A 6,062-nucleotide genomic window follows, 5' to 3' on the forward strand; every position below is an offset into this window, starting at 1 on the left:
AGTGCCAGCTGGCTCACCAGGCCTTCTCAGCAGCACACTGAAGGCAGCTCCAGACCTCCCAAGTTTGCTCTGTAAATCACACATGGGCCTAGATGACAACCCCTCCCTCCCACTTAGAGAAGCACTTTCAACTAGTTTGGTGCTTGCTAGCATTTTAGCAAGGATACAGGGGACAGTAATACAAGAGATGAGTTATACTAAACCACAAGCCTGCTGGGTTGCAGGAGTCAGCACTTTGGACACACATCTAGAATGTTTTCAGTGCATTAATAAAAGATCTGTCTCTGGTTTCTTTACTGTTTTTGGCAATTTTCTTTGCTGTAAGACTACAGAAATACCTATTTTTTCAACAAATCAATATAAAGCATGAATGAAGAAAAATAAGCAGTTTCTGATGCTCTACACAAACTTAGTGACAAATATATGTGTGCTCTTTTGCTCCAGAGAGATTAGGTTTCCAAGGTCTACCTGTACCAAAGCTCCTTTGGTAAAACATTCATGCCAACTTCTTTGTGTGTTACTGCTGTCAACAAGAGCTGAAGATAAGTGAGTAGAGTGTCCCTGTGGGATCATGCTGGTAAAAGGAGACCCTCAGGGCAAAGAGCAATTCTCTGCTCCCCAGGTGCAGATGAGGCTGAGTGGGATCCCTCCTGGCTGCTCTCCAGGGGCGTGGTGATGCACCGTGTCCTGTTGCTGATACTGCCGTTTAATGCAACCTCCTTCATTAGCTGGCAAAGTGAATCTCGGCTGAAAATTAGCTTCCCAGTAGCATTTATCCCAGGTTGTAAAGCAGCAAAAATAACACATTTCCAAAGATTTCTCACTTAGAAAACTAAATTTATCTATTTTGAGGTTTTCAGTCAAAACAGACATTCTCTACCCATACTTGAATTTGAGATTTGGGTTTACTGAGCTGCCCAAATTGCTTTGTTCCTCACTGTCAGAGCACCAGCTGGCAGCAGCACTTAGTCCTGTTTGAGCAGTCGCCTGGGAGAGCTGCTGGCCCTATCTGCCCTATCAGCCCCTGTCCCTGGTAACGCAAGGTTTTGTGTAATGGACTGCATGTCATGCACCTGAAATATTTATCATAATCATATTTACAAAAGGCTTGGCACCCAGGAGGGACTGAAGGCCTGAATACCATACCAGAAGTGAAATAACATATAGTGTCGTTTGTTGAAAAATTTGGAGCCAGATAAAAAACCTAGTTTGTTGGGGTCAGTGGCCACAAGAAATATTCTAACATGTCTGATGGGAGTAATTAAAAAATGTAATTGTGCAGAAGTAATGTTTATCAGCAGAAAGCCTCTCTGCTGGCAGCAGGCTCCACTGAGCCCTGTGCCACCTCTCCCTGCTGCAATATTGTTTGCTCTATCCCCATCCATCCCAGAGGTACAGCCACACCAGCAGCTGCATCAGGGCAGAGTTATAAATGTGTAATGAATGCTTTTAAGGCTCCCCAGCAGGTGTGCAGCTTCTGAGTCCATGCTGTGATCTTATGTGGGTGGTAGGCTATGGGAGAGACAAAAGGGCTATAGAGAGTGAGAGTCGGGAGTTGTAGGGAGCAGGGCCAGGCAGGCAGGAACACAGCTGTGGCAGGGCATCCAGCAGCTTGAACTCCAAAAGCAGGCAGATGAAAGAGATGAAAGTTCCTACTCCATCTGGAACTTAAAGACTATGGAAAAGGTGAAAAGGTAATGGTTTTTGCTACAGCTTTTGCCCATGTGCAGCACTGGGGGCAGGTCAGGTGCTGATCACAGGAAGATGTCCACCCTACAATTGTGGTAAGGGATTGTGCTTGCTGGCTTCGTGAATCACTCTCTGTAAAATGTGGTGTGTTCTCGTGATTAGATGGAGGGGAACTTCAGGTTATGACTTCATGGTTATAGCTTGTTGCCTCTTCCCCTAAAACACTTTAATACATACTTTACTCAAACACAGAGTCAGATGGTGCAACAGTCTCCTCTACCCATGTCCAGGTACTTTCTCAACTTTTCCCTCAAGTCTCAGTGTGTGTCTGTCTAGCCAGTCACACTGGCAACAGTCCATTGCAATGAACAATTTTGGGGTTTCTGTACTTGCTCTGAGGTTTGTCTCTAACTTCTTTTCCATGAAAACTCCTATGAGCTGGTGTTGTGAGCTGCACTAGAGCACAACAGTATGTCACCTTCACTTGGTGGATCTGCAACTAAGTGTTAATATTCAGGCACTGAATTTTCTCCTAAACGTGGGTGATAGAGGCTACTGGCAACACCACCAGAATTTGGGACTTACGGCATCTTTTAAGGCACACTGGGATGGTTGCTGAGGTTTGTTCAATGCCTATATGTAGCTCTTCAATGTATTGCACTATAATTATCTGAAATATAAGTTCCCATTTTCCTCAACAACCAAAGAGTATATGTGATGGACGGGGGTGACACAGTCCAATGTAGCAGAAGCTGAAGCCTTTATGAGGACCTTTGCACAGCTAAAACTTTATATAAAAAGCAGCAACATCTGCAGGGGACAATACAGATCTGGGAGTTAAGAATGTGTGTTTTCTGACCCCTGATTTGGTCATGAGTCAGGGTTGAAAAGCCACATTTGTCTAACACAGGGGATCAAGTCATACCTCTTCCCAAGACACTGGGAGCATCTCTTTAATGATTACCCTGCCACACTAGCTGCGTGCTCTAATTTATTCCAGCTATGGCTGGACTGAACACAAGTGAAATCTATGGGAAGTTTAAATGCTTAGCACCTGAAAATCTTAATTTGCTTTAAAGAGCTAGAGTTCAGAATTTATGTGGCAAAATAGATCTGTTCTTCAGCTACTAAGATTTTTAAGTGAGGCAAAAACAGCAACCCTTGTTTCTTCCCTTAAATATTCTTTGTTTTCCAGTGCAATCTAGGCCTCATACAAAAGTCACAAATATGTGTGTGTTTATTCTTATTTGCCAATTTTGCTAAAGATGAGTAAGACTCACTTATTGCCCATTAAGTATTTTATTATGGCAACAGCCTATTAATTTTTTAAAGGAATTATATGTTTAAACTGATGAAAATAGAGCCTTGCCAGCCATGACTATAATACATCCTGCTTATTGTAAATCCTGTTCTGGCATGTATGGGCAGAAGCTTGTTCAGGGTATTTTTCCAAACATTGTCAGATCAGAACAGGGATGCTCAGCCTCTATGAAAGACTGAAATCTGTACAAAACCCCACTGGCCAGTCTTGTCCTTGCTCTGTTTTACCCATCAGTGGTGAGACAATGCAAGAGCTTGGGATGTCATTGCAGCCCTGTGACATGGCCCCACAAGCCTGATGGATTTTTGGCACAAACCTGATACGCAGAAAATGGCAGATGGGAATGAGGTCCGGTGGCATCCAGTGCAGAGGCTCTGACTGCACTCTGGACTGCAGGATTTCACTTCCTTCCCTCGTGGCAGTATTTCTGAGTGCTACAGTCTTGCTAGTTCAATTTTATTAAGTGACTTATGTTTTGCATCCATTTCATAATTGTACTTCTACATCTACATCTACTGACTGGGAGCAAGAATTTTATATAGACAAAAAACTCTCTCCACTCTTTCTCTTATGACTGCTCTAACTGGTGCACAGGATTATTAAAAAAAATCTGTGTGAGAAACTGTGAAAGTGAATTACAAAGAAAAGAGTGTAAAGTGTATTTGAGTTGCAAATCAGTAGAAAGTCTGTGAAACACTTAATGTGCACTTGCTATGCTGAGTCTTCAGCATAGCCTTCTTTAGTCTTCTTTAATCCTGTTTGTTTCCTCCTGTAATCGTCCTGATTTATTTGCACATAACCTCCCTGTCTAGTGATACTTCATGATCCAAACCATTGAAAATTGGGGGTCATTATCAGGAGCCTCTGCTTTGGATAGGTTACAAATGCATAGCCACTTGTAAAGAATATTCCTCCAGTGCAGCATTTCTACATTTTATTGATTCACATGAGGAATAGAAACTTTAAACAGAATATCAGTTTTGTTGCAGTGAAATTTAACAGCTTGATGCACTACCATCTGTTTAAGGGAAAATAAGAATCAAGCTGATGTTAGGGTTTAATGCCATAATAATTCTTTAAATTGTACAGCAATATGGACGGCAGATTCATCCCTTGAGCAGACTCATCTCTTTTGGAGGTGCCCTATGACAGCAAGAATGGACAGATTATTTGTTCTCTTAAGCAGGAAAGACAGGAAATTTGGTACATGTGAAGAAAGGAAGCCAGAGAGAGGATGCTTAACCACATAGTCAGCAGAAGAGTCAAGGGGAAAATTAGCACATTGGTGTTCCTGCTGAAGGCAAGAGAGCAAGCAAGGACAGTTGCTGGTGGACTGTGAAACCAAACTGCCAGGAGCTGTTGATACAATTATACCACAGCCGCCTTTCTCATTCTCCTTGTGTTTTTGACTAAATCTCTTTGCATATTTTGTGGGATAGGGAGCCTTCTGCGGCAAATCATCTTTACATTTTGCTTGTGCATCATCCAACATCAAGTCCATAACCACCAATATTTCTACAAATGATAAATTTAATAATGAGAGTACCATTTGCTTTTATTTTCTCACTGCTCTTCGTTTTGCTTCCTGATCTTTTGCAACATAAATCTTTCTGGCTCTCATTTCAACCAAGAACATAGTCCAGCAGTTATGCTCAGTGCTAAATCACCTCTGCATACCTCACTATAATTCAGTATTAGAAGTGCTAAGAAGAATAGAAAAATTCAGGGTAGCTAAGAAAGTTTTTTCCCAAAGTGTCATTTATTTGCAATGACTCTCCAGATGCTTCTCCAAGAAAGTGAAACAGATAGGGAACAGCTAAAATATTTTCCCTTTCTCTGAATTTTTTCCTGTTGTTTTTCCGTCATTGTTTGGCTAGAAATCCGGATATGGGAATGGGTACTCAATGTATGAGAGTATGTTAAAAGATGCAAAGAAAAATAAAAGTTAACCAGGGTATGGCTAATACAGTGGTCTACCTGGGCATTATAACAGTTAAATGCTGAAAGTTACTGATAATATCCTTCTATCATTTGCTGTCATTGAGGACCAGACAAGCCAGTTTATAATTAATGAACATTAATATATATTAATTTTGTATTTCTATTAAGGAAAAATTATTAACATACAATGTGAGTTCTTGATGCTTCCTTAATTGAAAAATCACATGAAAAAAAGCTTTCAATTGTTCTAGTCTGAAGCTATCCAGAAATAAAAGCATCACAGAGAAAGAGAATTCATAAAGAAAATAGTAGTAAAAGAGAAAAGTACCTTGCAGTAATAAAGATTTTCACTAGAACTTTTCCTCTGAGTGTAGGTGTTAAAATTATGTGCTATGTTGAAAATAGCTCACCTGCCTGAATGCAATCTGCTAATAAGAGCAGACTTCTCCATGCCCCAGGTTGAAATAATCAGGTAAGAATTTTACAATTAATTTATTACCCATTAAGGGAAAATCTAACTAATAAATATTGTTAAAATCTCAGAAATTGTTTTTTAAAAGTCAACAGGTAAGTAGAAATCTGAAGGTGGAAGTGCTGATGCCCTAAGACGTGCTTGGGACTTGACCTTAGCTAATGGATGGTTACAGGGATGAACTAGTCTGGGTTGTGAAAGCTGATGACCTCCTGGCTGCCCTAAGTCTGAGAATATGAAACATAATCATGTAAGAAGCAGTAAAGGAAACAGAACCACAACCTTGGCTTGAGGAGGGGATGTGGATGGCTTTTTTAGGGATCTGTTTCGCAGGGTCTCACAGGAGGCTACCCTGTGAGGCAAAGAGACTCGAGAGTGCTAGTTGATCTCCATGGACATCCTCATCAAAGAACAAGAAAAGTCCATTCTGACATGTGTGTAGTCAAGCAAGTGGGGCAGGCAGCCAGTGTGCAGAACAGGCTCTCCTGCTGTAGTTCAGAGAGTAAGCAAGCACATAGATGGTGGAGAGTACTTGCGCAATGGAGCAAAACAGAGACATTACATTCACTAAAACATGGAAGCATTTACTAAAGCCAAAGTTCAGCAAGACTGAAAGCTCAAATGGGACTCAAACGGCAA

The sequence above is a fragment of the Oenanthe melanoleuca genome, chromosome 4 (assembly GCF_029582105.1).
Source record: "Oenanthe melanoleuca isolate GR-GAL-2019-014 chromosome 4, OMel1.0, whole genome shotgun sequence".
In the NCBI taxonomy this organism is placed as follows: Eukaryota; Metazoa; Chordata; class Aves; order Passeriformes; family Muscicapidae; genus Oenanthe; species Oenanthe melanoleuca.